The 14,315-nt window shown below is 44.5% G+C and overlaps 1 long non-coding RNA gene across 3 annotated transcripts in view; it reads right to left on the bottom strand.

The window, feature by feature from the left end:
• The window catches only part of LOC117655697 (uncharacterized), a 90,597-nt gene that overhangs the window by 53,881 nt on the left and 22,401 nt on the right, over window positions 1-14,315 (bottom strand). For all 3 annotated transcript variants that reach the window (XR_004588767.2, XR_004588768.2, XR_009623291.2), the window contains exon 3: window positions 13,506-13,617. This is a non-coding gene — a long non-coding RNA (uncharacterized LOC117655697). The remainder of the gene's footprint in view (window positions 1-13,505; window positions 13,618-14,315) is intronic.

Below are 14,315 nucleotides of genomic sequence, written 5' to 3'. Positions count from 1 at the left end.
TCTGTTAGGAAGCTGGTGATCCACTTACAAATGTGTTCAGGTACCACTAGCTGATTTAGTTTAGTTAGAAGAATGTCTGGTATGATGGTATTGAATGCTGAACTAAAGTCTACAAAGAGGACTCTTGCGTAGGTCTTTGGAGATTCAAGATGTTGTAGGATGTAGTGCAGAGCCATATTAACATATTACATGGGATAGTGGGGCTCTGCAAAACCCAGCGAGGGTGCTGGGTACTGGTGAAAAAGAGATACTACATGGTGGGAAAAGTCCTTGGAAAGAAAATTAGGATTTATAACAGAAGAAAAACAAGGAGAAGAAGAAAGGAAATAGTGAAGGCCTTTTTATTTTGGTTCCATATCTATTTGCTTTTTGGCTGCTTGGAAGTAATTGGTGAACCTTTTGATGATTTCTAAGGCAGTGTGGACTGTAACAAGAATTACCCTGAATACTTGACTCTGTGGATTAATGAGATTTGGGGAAATTTGGTGGGCTATTCTGGATTATTAATACTATCCGGTAGAACATTCTATGAGGCGAAAGAAGAAAGTAGAAAAATTAAACAAGACTTATAAATTTGGTTAAATTAGAGGGTTCAAATTGGAAAATTCTGAGGACTATAAATTTTGTAGGAGCAGTTCCAGGACTGATCAAATTTTAGTAATATTGACTTTTCTGGTATTTCTGGACAATTAGGACATTGGGATCTTGGTAGTTTATTGAATACCTTTCAATAATAAAGTTAATGCAAAATATCTCAACAGGGAAAAACAAATACATTTCTAAAAGAAATACTATTGATGCTTCAATGTATTCAGGAAGCTATGACAAGGAGATGATGAAATTGATATAGGATACAGAAAGATGAACAAAAAATTCAGAAAGTAGAGGAGAAATTAGAAGGAGCTGAAGAAAGAATAGAGGAGATAAATCAACAAATGACACAAACAGATAAAAGATACAGAAGAAATAGTAATAATTTCTAAAATAGAACAGGTAGATTAATCTTTAAGAGGTCTAAATACAGGAGAGAATAAAGAGAAAGATCTCCCAGAAGTGATGAAAGAGTTACTGGTGGGTGCTCTAGAGATGCAACAGCAAGAGATAGATGTTGAGGCAGATGAAGTACTTAGACTAAATATGAGTGATGTAAGGAGATACAAGATCCCAAGGGATGGGGATGAGCATGGGAAATTTGTCAAAAAATCAATAAGAGTTGAAATACTAAAAAGGGCAAGAGATGGTGGATAGATATAGAATACTTCTTAATATGGTTATTGCTTCATTAAGGGTTAGAAAATAGAGGTAGAAAGTAGAAATTGGGAAAATAGTATTATGTATACTGCTACATAATAGAATACAGTATAATTGCTATGTATACATACATGTTAGAAGTTGAAAGATTATTAGTACTTATACCTAAATAGTATTATTATTGCTATTAGTACTGTGTATAAAATACATCGACCCAGACAATACACTGTTCACTAAGCACTTATGGATGTTAAAGAAAAAAAACTATAAATAAAATTATATTTTAAAAAAAGATTAATGTAAGAAACTATGGAAAGAGTAAGAAGAATAGGGAAGGACCTTCTTAAAACTTTGGCTTTGAAATATACATATCATATCCATGTATTTCAGGTTACTGCTTTAAGTGGTGCTAGTTTCTATCAATCTCTGAATATTCAACTTTCTAAGATTATGGTGAATTTCTAGTTATTTGTCCATCCCGTCACCGCTGGAGGCCATCTCTTGATATGATTTTTCCTTGTTTTCCAGAGAAACTGAAGAGTTTTAGCATTTATTGCCTCTTCCCAATAGATATGCCACAAGGTATCTATATATCTTGAAGGGTAACATAAAATTAATATTTGTGATTATGCAATTTAGTTTCATTTGTAGTGCTAATTTAACTACCAGCATCTGTAAATTACTTTATTATAAAAAATTCAAAGACCTTGTTTAAAGCCAAATTAGGCTTTTGTATTTAGCAATACAAAAACATTATTAACTAGGGAATCTTGAAAAGGGCCAGCAGACAAAATAACATCAGATGAAGTCTAAAAAGACATAAAATGTTATATAAATTCATTAAGTGCTGACTTTTGTTGTTTTAGTCAAGATGTGAGTAAAAGCACAGTTGGTTTGCCAAGTTGGCTTACAGGGATCCAATTTATGTTTTTTCTTTGACTGGTTGTGTTTGAATACTTTTCACTTAACTGCCTGTCTACTGAGAAGTCACCATTGACCAATTAAATTGATAAAAGAGGAGAAACTTTTGAAGAACAAAGACAAACATGTCCTTTATAACCATTTTCAGATTAATGCTTTCTGAGCATTTAAGTGATTCCTGGTAAAACTGTCATTAAAAACTGAAACCAATTCATACATAGAGATACAGTATCAGACATAAGGCATTGATATAAAGTAATAAAAATAAAGTCTCTTGAGAAAAGCTCATGCCCTAACAATCTTATTGATATATTCATGTAATTTTCTGCAAAAGAGTACAGAGTAATTCTTCAGTATTTCCTTAAATATAATCTACTGCCTTGACATCTTGATAGTTTTCCATTCAAATGCTAACCAGATGTTAACTTTTTCAGAGCAGCCAATTAAATTGCTCCCACCTAAGTGGATTACATATGATATTAGCATCAAATATTATGTGAGTTTATAGCTCATTGGCTTTGTATTTTAGCAAAATCTCTGTCAAAAGTTCATGCATAATTAGCCTTGATATGACTGTTGGCAAATGAGATATTCAAGAAAAAAGCAGCATAAACATTCTGATTAAAAGTTGAAATAGAGCTATAATTCCATCAGGTCATGTCAATATTTTTCTATTATCAGAAACATTGTTTAGTTTTTCATGAAAGATTGAATGAATACTATTGCAGGAAACCTTTTGGATTTCTAAGGTAAACCAAATATTTTATTTAAATGATTGACAGCATAGCATTATACAATTAGCCCCAAAATTTGATTAGAATAAAATATTCAAAACCAGAAATGTTGGACTTGAATACAAAGTAAGTCAAATAATAGAATAACACAAAATATTTATTTCTGCTAGTACTATAATTCTTAAGATTAAAAACTATTACTAATTCTGATACTATATCTTTGTAAATCTTGTTAAATATGTACTTCTGAATACAAACTGACAGTTAGACCTAAGATACATAAACTAAGAAGAAGTACTTAAATCTAAAATTATCACATGTACAACACCGGAGAAGCGATCATTTCTGCATGCCTGCCAGCCGCTGCTCACATGGTCTGGTTATGAATAGGCCACAACTTGGTGGTGGGCCACAGTCGAGGGATCCCTGATTAAGATGATGTAGTTCCCAAACTTCACTATTTTAAACAATAAAGGTGTCAACCCTGAAGTTGGCTGAACTGAGGCCATTTTTTTTATTTTTCTGCTTCAGTGTTGACTCATACTGGAACTGAGGGATAGGGAGGGGGGAAGAGATAGCTGGTGTTATGTCCTTATAAGGACATCCGCCGGGGATTGGCTAATCCACCGGCGGGAAATTCAAACAGCTGTCATTGGATGGCTGAGTCTGCCAGAGCGTATAAAAGAGCTCCGGCAGCACAGCCACCCGTCTTTATTCAGAGCTGAAATAAAGGTACTGAATGGACCAACGCTGGTCGCGTCTTCCTTTCCCTGCACTGATCTAACACTGGCGACGAAGGTACCAAGGACCAAAGCGACGAACCTCGTGGCACCCTGCCAACACCGCAAAAGAGCTAGTCACTGAGCTGAAGTCACTGATTAGAAGTCACCTGAGGCATGGCAGCACCAGAAACCGTGTTGCTGACACTAGCCCCTTTCCAACCAGGGAAGAAGAAATGGACTTCCTACATGATTCGGTTTCGCCAGTTCCTGAGGGGCAACAACATCTGAGATGTGGATGACGACCGCAGAAGAGCCTTGTTCCTGGTCCACTGCGGCATCGAAGTTCTGGAGATGGCCATTGACCTCGTGTCACCGAGGGACATCGAAGAGATGTTGTGGACGGATCTGCAGCAAGTGCTACAAGACCACTACGCACCGACGGGGACCCCAGTTGCCAACCGGTTCACATTCCACCAGAGGGACCAACGTGAAGGCAAATCCATCAAAGAATTCGTGGCCGCCCTGCACCAAATCGCTGCAAACTGCGAATTCGACAATGTGGACAATGCCATCAGCAACCGCATTGTATTTGGCATGAGGGACAGGGCTCTCCAGAAAAAATTTTTGAGCAGAAAGAAGTTGATGCTCAAAGATGTTGTAGAAGAGGCCACAGCTGCCGAAACATCCGAAAAAGCAGCAGCCACGATGCTAAGAGCCAAAGGAATCCACAAGATCCAAAGGGCACCCCAATCTTCCACAGAGGAGTCAGCTGCCGGATCGGAATCGGAGGAAGAAATGGCCGTGCATAAGGTCTCCAGACCCCCAAGGTGGGAAACCGCTCAAAATGGCGATCGGGGGGAGCGTTGTGCCAGCTGCAGAGGAGACCATGCCAGGGCCAAGTGCAGGTGGAGAGATGCGACCTGCAGACGCTGCAACAAGAGGGGTCACATCGCCGAAGCCTGCAGAGCCGAGGATCCAGCCCCAGAACTGTCCAGCCACTGGCCGTGTGAAAATCACGATGACTACATGAGATCATCTAGAAGGTGCTACTACCAGCCCAGATGGGGAGAAAGTGACGGCGGCCAGAGGAAAGCAGTCCATCAGACGACTATAGACCACTCAGACGACGACAGCACCACCAAGTGCCACGTGAAGGTGCACATGGAAGGAACCCCATGTTCCATGGAAGTAGACTCGGGATCAATCTACTCCATCATGGACTGGCAGCAGCTGAAGAGTCTCAAGTCTGGAGTCTGCAAGAGAGATCTGAAGTCTTTACGGTCAAGGCTGGTCGACTTTGGAGGAAACCTGATCGGAGTCCTGGGAAGAATGTCACTTCGGATTTCCTACCACAACTTCCAGGGCGATCTCCCCATCACCATCGTCCAGAACAGTCGCCCGAACCTACTAGGTATGGAATGGTTCAAGCCACTAGGGGTTCACCAAATCCGACAGGACAAACTCGACACCCTCCTCAAAGAGTTCAAGGAAGTCTTCGATGGTAAGCTGGGGAAATTTGTGGGGAAGCCCATTTCCTTCCATTTAGATAAGGCAATTACACCAATTAGGCTTAAGCCCCGCAGAGTTCCGTTTGCCTTGAGGCCCAAAGTAGATGCTCAGCTAGATAAGCTGATTGCCCAAGGCGTATTGGAGCCAATCGATCATGCAGAATGGGAGACCCCCATTGTGACCCCCAAAACATGATGGATCTGTGCGCATCTGTGCTGACTATAAATGTTCAATCAACAAGGCTTTGCAACAGAGCACATACCCAGTTCCAGTGGTGCAACATCTGCTGTATTCACTAGGGAGTGGATCAATATTTGCCAAACTGGACCTGGCCCAGGCTTACCAGCAACTGCCAGTAGACGAAAAAACAGCGGAGGCACAAACAATTGTCACCCACCAGGGCACATTTAAATGTAACCGTCTCCAATTTGGAGTCAGCGCAGCCCCAGGAATTTTTCAATCTATGATGGAACGCCTTCTGCAAGGCATTCCAGGGGTGGTGCCGTACTTCGATGATGTCTTAATCTCTGGCCACTCTAAATCCCAGCTACTTGAGCGACTGAAGCTAGTTCTACAGCGCTTTAAGGAGAAGGGTTTGAGAGTCAGGAGAGATAAGTGCATCATTGGGGTCCAGGAGGTCGAGTTCCTGGGCTATCTCATTGATGGAACTGGCATCCACCCTACCAAATCTAAAGTTAAGGCTATCCACGAAGCTCCAGCCCACAAAAACAAAGCGGAGCTTCAGGCTTTCTTGGGACTACTGAATTTTTACAGTGTCTTTTTAAAACAGAAAGCCACAGCTGCTGAACCACTCCATCGCCTGTTGGGGAAAGCGGTACCGTGGAGATGGGGGACAGAGGAGGAAACAGCCTTCAAAAATATCAAAGCACTGCTCTCTTCAGACAGCGTCCTAATGCAATATCATGAGACGCTGCCCCTCCTGCTTACCTGCGACGCATCACCATACGGGATTGGAGCAGTCCTCAGTCACCAACTCCCAAATGGAACAGAGGCACCCATTACTTACTTTTCAAAAACGATGTCCAGCACCGAAAGGAACTATAGTCAGCTGGACAAGGAAGCCTTGGCCATCGTCGTGAGCATCAAGCGCTTCCATGAGTATGGCCGGAACTTTACAGTTATCAGAGACCATAAGCCACTGTTGGGACTATTCGCGGGTGACAAACCCACACCAAGCTACATGTCACCCAGGATGACATGCTGGGCAATTTTCCTTGCCGGGTACTCATATACTCTAACCCACAGACCTGGCAAGACCATCAGAAATGCCGATGCCCTGAGTAGATGCCCATCCCAGGAGCCGATGGAAGACCCTGCCCCCACACTCGGATTATTCCACATTGACAATGACCTCACTTGCCCAGTCACCTCCGCAGACATGGCATCACAGACCCAGAAGGACTGAACGCTCAAGCAGGTACTATCTTGGGTTCTGGGCAGGTGGCCCACAGGGAAGATGGCAGAAGAATTCGCCCCATTTGCCAGAAAGCAGCAAGAACTAGCCACTATGAAAGACTGCTTCCTGTGGGGCGACAGGGTCGTGATTCCCAGATCACTCCAACATAAGATTCTAGGGACTCTGCATAGGGGGCACCCAGGCATCGTTCGCATGAAGGGGCTGGCACGAAGCTACGTGTGGTGGCCAACCCTGGACAAGGATATAGAGACCTGGGTGGCCAGATGTGACCCATGCCAGGAAGTCCGCCCAGCGCCACCCCGTGCCCAGTCTACAGAGTGGGAGGCTCCCAGCAGTCCATGGTCGAGAATCCACATAGACTTTGCGGGTCCGATGAGCGGAAGATACCTCCTCATCGTTGTGGATGCCTTCTCGAAGTGGCTGGAGGTCGTACCCATGGCATCCACAACAACAAAAGCCACCACCAAGGCGCTCCGGAGACTATTTGCCACACACGGGCTACTGGATGTCCTCGTTTCCGATAATGGGCCGCAGATCACATCCAAGCCCATGGAAACGTTCCTGGCAGGACTGGGCATCCGCCATGCCCTGATTGCCCCCTATAGACCAGCTGGAAATGGGCAAGTTGAAAGGATGGTGAGGCTCACCAAAGAAGCCCTCACCAAGATGGGCACCGGCGACTGGCAAGAGCGGATCGACCAGTTCCTCCTCACCCAACACATCACGCCGCACTCAACGACACACAAGAGCCCAGCCAAACTGCTGATGGGCAGAAGACTGAGGTCACATCTGGACCGGCTGCACCCCCTGTACAACCTGGAGGTGCCATCAGATGCCAGCCGCCACCCCCCCCCCCCGTGCCTTTGCCATAGGAGACCCGGTCTTCGCGCTCAATTTCCATGGGTTTCCGAAATGGCTGAAAGGAAGAATTGAGAGCACAACCGGCCAAAAGTCTTATAGAGTGGAGCTGGAAGATGGACAGGTCTATAGATGTCACATCGACCAGCTCCGGAAAAGGTGGAGGGAAGCGGAAGGAAACCAGCCTGACAAGGTAGGCCTACAACACCCCAATGAGGTAGGCCTACAACACCCTGATGAGGTAGGCCTACAAGACCCCGACGAGGTAGGCCTACCACACCCCGGGAAGGCAGGACTACAACACCCCGATGAAGTAGGCCTACCGCACCCCAGCGAGGAAGGACGGCAACCCCCCAGCGAGGTAGACCCCCACCACCTCAGCAAGTCAAGCCATCGCCAATCCAAGGGAGTAGACCAGTACCCGCAGCCTGAGGGGAGTCAGCACCGCGCCGACGAGGAGGCCATTCGCCACCCCAGTGACGGAGACCTCCACCTCCATGACAAAGTAGACCGGGGACAACGCACAGAGGGAGACCCGCAACCCCCTGGCAAGGGCAACCTGCCACACCCCGGCGAGGGAGACCACCACCGATGCAAGGTAGTAGATTGGGGACAACCCAGGGAGGGAGGCCCACAACGCCCCCGCAGAGCCAGCCAACGACTCCCCCATGAGGGAGACCACCATCACCACGGGGATTGGCTAATCCACCGGCGGGAAATTCAAACAGCTGTCATTGGATGGCTGAGTCTGCTGGAGCATATAAAAGAGCTCTGGCAGCACAGCCGTCCGTCTTTATTCAGAGCTGAAATAAAGGTACTGAGTGGACCAACGCTGGTCGCGTCTTCCTTTCCCTGCGCCGATCTAACAGCTGGGGTGCTGTAGCCAAAACAAAATGTTTTCCCTTGGGAACCAAGGACATTCCTGCAGGTGTTCAGAAGAAAGAGACTGAGGTCATCTAGCAACTGGACTGCATGCTGATTGGATCATGTGACTAAGGGTTTGGGGAAAGTGACAAACATACACTTTTAATAAGGTGAAAACCATGAGAACTTTTATAGTTGGTTTTCACCAGGACTGTGCCAATATGATATTTTCAATAAAGATATTCCTTGAGGATTTCACCAGCCTAGGAGTTTTTCTTGATATGGGATTATTATTTGGAACCCTAACATTAAACCGCCTCTCCTAAAAAAACTTTCACACTCCAATCGGAACTGCTATCTGGGGTCCTGAGCCCCAGCCACTTACCCAGTCTACCTGGGCAGCGGGAAGACTCAGGGAAGATGGAGAAGGAAACCAGGGAGAAGACGAGTGCCGGCAGAGCCTGTGGGGGGATCAAGGAGAGCCTGCAATTCCCCCTGATGCCCCAGTGCATGGCAGTGGCAGAGGTCAAGTGCCAGTTGGGCGCCCAGCCCAAGGTCTATGCCAAGAGGCCGGCCACCCACTACTGGATGGAGGAAGACTTCAGCTGCCAAATGTGAGGCAGTGGTCCATGCCATAATTCCCCCCTCCCAGCCTGCTTCACAAGCCACCACCAGAGGGCAAGCCCAGCGATGGAGGACCATGGTTGGAGGGGGTATGACCAAAACCCTAAGAGACAAAATGCCAGTGGACCCCTGGGACAAAGACAACAAGGATGCATTGACCCTCAAAGATGGACTGGACTGGAAGGGCTCAAAATATATGGGTCCAGCAGTTTGCAGCTCCAACTACTTCAGAAGAATCATAATTCCAAACAGGCAGGGCACTTCAGCTACCTGAAAACCTTGCACCTGGCCAGAAAGCAATCTGGTGGCCAAGGATGAAAAAGGATGTAGAGAACTATGTAAAAAACAGTGCCATTTGTGCAGCCATGAAAAAAGACCTCCTGGGTTACTCCAGTAAGTGGCAGCCCCATTCCAACCTTAGCAAGAGAGTGACATGGATTTTATTGTTGAGCTCCCTGAGAGTGGGGGGGAATACGGTCATTTGGACTGTAGCAGTGGTAAAATCCAATTTTTTTTACTACCGGTTCTGTGGGCATGGCTTGGTGAGTGTGGTGTGGCTTAGTGGATGTGGCTTGGTGGGCATGGCAGGGGAAGTATCCTGCAAAATTTCCATTCCCATCCCAGTCCAGGGGAAGAATCCTGCAAAATTTCCATTCCCACCCCAGTCCAGGGGAAGGATCCTACAAAATCTCCATTCCCACCCCACTCCAGGGGAAGGATCCTGCAAAATCTCCATTCCCACCCGACTCCAGGGAAGGATCCTGCAAAATCTCCATTCCCACCCCACTCCAGGGGAAGGATTATGTAAAATCTCCATTCCCTCTCCACTCTGGGGCCAGGCAAAGGTGGTATTTGCTGGTTCTCAGAACCTGCTGGAGGGTCCAAATATGCTTTACAGGCATATTTGGACCCTTTAACCTCAGCTACTTTAAGATGTGTGGATTCCAACTCCCAGAGTTCCCCAGTCCCTGGGAAATTCTGGGAGTTGAAGTCCCCACATCTTAAAAGTGGACAAGGTTGAGAAACGCTGCCTTGGAAAAAGAATCCATGTTGCAAAAGAGATGTTTTCTTCTGCCTTGAAAGATTTCCCCCAAAAATTGTACTGCATATCTGGAAGGGATTTGTTCTGTCCCCCCACCTCACATAGGCAGACACATGAGCAAAAGACGTCTACCAGTAATTTATTTTTACAAGCCGACCTGAATCCTTTGGCAATTAAAAGTGCTGGCAGCTACTTTCCGAATCCCTGCCAAGTTTCTTATCACCTCTAGAAACAGGAGTCAGTGTATCTGTAGTCCGTTGCTGGTGCAACCAAGAGTTCACAAGGCACAAAAGAATAGTCAGAAGTCATTCACAAAGTCCAAGCCTTAATTCCAAAAGATATCCCATCCGAAACTCACAATATGCAGTTTTTGTCCGTCACAGAGCCTGCAGAGCAACCCCACCCACTTTTATCACCTGTGGGGCATGGCTCAGTGACTCAGCAATCTCTGGCCCTTCCACACCTCTTCCTTTGCTGCACACGCCTCTCCCTCCAACACTGTCTGGGATCAATCCAAGATTGATCTTCATCACTCCTATTATTGGGTGCTCCGACATGCCTTCCTCCTGGCCTTCAGCTGGAACCTGAGGCATTGCCAGAAAGGAGGGTCCTGGAGAGGGAAGCCTTGTCAGTTCCTCCCCATCACTTTCAGAGTCATTTTCCTCCGTGAGGACAGGCTCGGGAGCCGGAGTCACAACAGGAGTTTTGGGAAGAGTGTATAAGAGAACTGGAGCAAATGGGACATTTGGGGAAGAATTCTTGCTTGACAAGGAAAGCTAACTGGAGATGATTAAGTCCTGCAGAAGTGGCTAACACTCACTGAAACAGATCCTCATGGCCAGAGCTGCAGGAGGCTGCTGAGAAGCGGCTTCATTATGATGTTTCCCAAAGAAAGAGCAACAACAGAAGTTTGGGGCTTTCAGGCTTTTACCATACGTTTCAGATCGGAAGAAACCACATCTTCCAATCCACCTCCTTTTCTAACCTTAGTGGGGGGGGGAATCACCAGGAGCAAATCAATTGCACCAGAAAGGGGGAAGTTGCAGGCTTGTAACCAATAGCAGGAAAAGACCAGAGGGAGAGTTATGCAAGAAATTAAAGCAACTCTCTCACTTTTCCAGTTTTGCTTGATAATGGTATTTTGTAAGTGATAGTAGGATTTCAGAAAGCAGCTTTCAGATCAATAACCATACTGCTGTTTCCATCTAGAACACGTTTTAAGTTATTTTCCAAAAGCGGTTTATGAGTATTTCTAAGTGCATTTCTTCCTTTCCCTTTCTTTTACCTTTTAAAAGCATTTTTAGTAAAAAATTAGTAAAAAAGTAAAAAAATGCTAAAAAGGTAAAAAAAAAAAAGTTCCAAAGATCAGCTGAGTAATGTGCGATCATCGGAACTTATTTTTTACTACCGGCTTGGCAAACCAGTAGCCTTTTTTACTACCAGTTCAGGTGAACTGGCACGAACCAGTAGCATTTCACCCCTGGACCATAGTAGATTTGTTCTCTAAGCAAGCCCATTTCACTGCTTGCTCAGGACTCCCATCCACTAAAAAATTAGCGAAGCTATTCATAAAACAGATTTATAGGCTGCACAGGGTCCCCCACAGAATTATCTCTGACAGAGGGGTCCAGTTCAGATCTATGTTTTGGAGGGAGTTCGTGCTGTCCATTGGGTCTTTCCAGGGGCTCAGCTTGGCTTTTCATCTGAATATGAACGGGGCGGTGGAACAGACTAATGCCATGGTACAACAGTACTTGAGATGCTATGTCAATTACCAGCAGTCTAACTGGGCAGAGCTACTGCCATTTGCTGAAGTGGCATACAACAATGTGGTGCATAGCAGCACTGGGCTCACCCCTTTCCAAATCACTAGTGGCATGGAGTTATCCCCATGCCTGAGCTACCTAGGGAACCCCCCTCATCCATGTCACTAAATGAGTGGATGGACTCATTGAAGGTAGCATGGGAAAATACCAAATGAGCACTGCAGGATGCGATGAAGACCTATAAGACTCAGACCGACAAACACCACTCCCCCCAGCCACCATTTTAGGTGGGAAACAGGGTCTATCTCTCCACTAAGTACTTAAAATTAAAGTTACCCTGCAGGAAGCTAGGGCTGAAGTTTATAGGACTTTTCCCTACAGTGAAAGTGATCAACCCCATAACAGTGGAACTTAAACTCCCCAGCTTGCTAGGGAAAGTGCATCCGGTCTTTCACAGTAGCTTGCTGAAGCCGGCTATAGGCTCCCAGATCAGGCCAGTAGATTGGGTGCTTCCAAAGGTAATTGTGCTGGAAGGGGAGACACATTATGAGATAAAAAGGATTTTGGACTTGAGGCTGTATAGGGGTAGGTTGCAGTACTGCAGTAATTAGTGCAATGGAAAGCGTAGCCCTCTCTGAAGCTATGTGGGTAAAGAGTTGGAAAGTGAAGGCAGATAGATTAGTCAAACAGTTTCATGACAAGAACCCCCAGAAGCCAAAGGGGCCTCCAGGGGGAGAGAGAGGAGGTTAGGCTGAGTTTCAATTAACCGCTCTGTACTTCGTTTTTTCTCCCATGGAGGAAGTTCTCTTCAACCAAGGGTGGCAGTCTGTCAACCCTGAAGTTGGCTGAACTGAGGCCATTTTTAATTTTTCCATTTCAGTGCTGACACATACTGGAGCTGAGGGATAGAGAGGGAGGAATAGAGATAGCTGGGGTGCTGTAGCCAAAAGAAAATGGGAACCAAGGACATTGCCGCAGGTGTTCAGAAGGAAGAGACTGAGGTCATCTAGCAACTGGACTGTATGCTGATTGGACCATGTGACTGAGGGTTTGGGGAAGTGACAAATTTACTTTTTTTCCTGAAACTTCCCTCTTAAAATTAAGGTGCGTGTTATACGCCAGTGCGCGTTATACGCCGATAAATACGGTATATACGGTATACTTATTATATCCTGCCTTTTCACACTGGTGTACAATACTTTGACATAGGAATATATCTTCTGCTTTATTCTCTTAGCAACTGTCCTGTATCAAGAGATATTGAAATTAATTTGGCAAAATGACTTGTTGAATTTTTAACCTTTACTTATTAGAGAATAATTTATTCTTGTTTTCCATGAATCAGGTAATAACAATAGTGTTCAATCAATTTGATAGTTAATCAGATAATCAGTATGAGGAAGCAGAGTTGCAAATTGGTATGTTAGACTTTAACTTAGAAATAAAAAGAGTTATGTACAGCATATATTGAGAACTTATTTTTCCCAAGCTCAGAGCTGGATATCTTTGTTTTTCCTTGTAACATCAGCATGCTCCACGTATTTTGACAAGTAGGACATAAATGCTTATAATTAATACATACAGTAGAATCTTAATATAAAATATACAGAAGATTAATTCTTTAAAATCTAGGTATTTTTGAAATCTCATTATTCAGTAAATTTTATTTTACACCAATTCTTAATTATGTTTAAAGAGAAACATAATGGCCAAGCTCATCTAAGAACTAAACCAAATATTACACAATTTTTAAAGAAAAATTAAAATTCTCCATACCCATTTTGCTTCTGAGAAAATGCCTCTTCTGAAGCTGCTCTTTGTTCTTTCATTATTTGCTCCTTCTCCAGTCTGTTTTCAGCATGCTGTAGGATTCATCTTGGAAAAACATCTGTGTGGACATGTATCCAATAATTTTTCACTTACATTAAATATCAAATAAAGAAATATAGCTCTTTTTCTAGGGTCATTGAAGGGTCATTGAAAATGAAATGAAGAGCCATTGAAAATGAAATGATTTCCAAGCAATCACATTAAACATGTTTCCACTCTAGCAATAGCAATTCTTTCTAGTTTATGAAGCATTATCCTATCTGATTCTTTTTTTCCTGCTTAGATGAAAGAGCATAAACCAGATCAGCAATAAGGACTAACAAGGCATTGTAAGTAAGGTAGGTCACATTTCTGAGAAAAACAGGACTCTATTAGCTTATGAGAAAGTATAGATTTTCTTCTTATCTTTCATATATGAGCCTTGGTGGCGCAGCAGATTAAAGTGTTGTTAAGTAACACCAGCTGCCTGCAATTACTGCAAGTTCGAATCTCACCAGGCTCAAGGTTGACTCAGCCTTCCATCCTTTCGAGGTAGGTAAAATGAGGACCCAGATTGTGGGGGCAATAAGCTGACTTTGTATAAAAAAAAAAAAGAACACCGCTTAGGGGGGCCCGAAAGCCCTACTAAGCAGGTATATACAAAAGTATGAAGGCTATTGCTTAACGCATTGTAAGCCGCCCTCAGTCTCCGGAAAAGGGCGGCATATAAATCGAACCAATAAATATAGAAAAATATCTTTTCAAACCAGTATGCGC

Source organism: Pantherophis guttatus, chromosome 7 (genome assembly GCF_059756535.1).
Source record: "Pantherophis guttatus breed Tessera chromosome 7, ASM5975653v1, whole genome shotgun sequence".
NCBI lineage: Eukaryota > Metazoa > Chordata > Lepidosauria > Squamata > Colubridae > Pantherophis > Pantherophis guttatus.
Note: the sequence above shows the minus strand (reverse complement) of the source record. Positions and strands in the feature narration are given on the sequence as shown.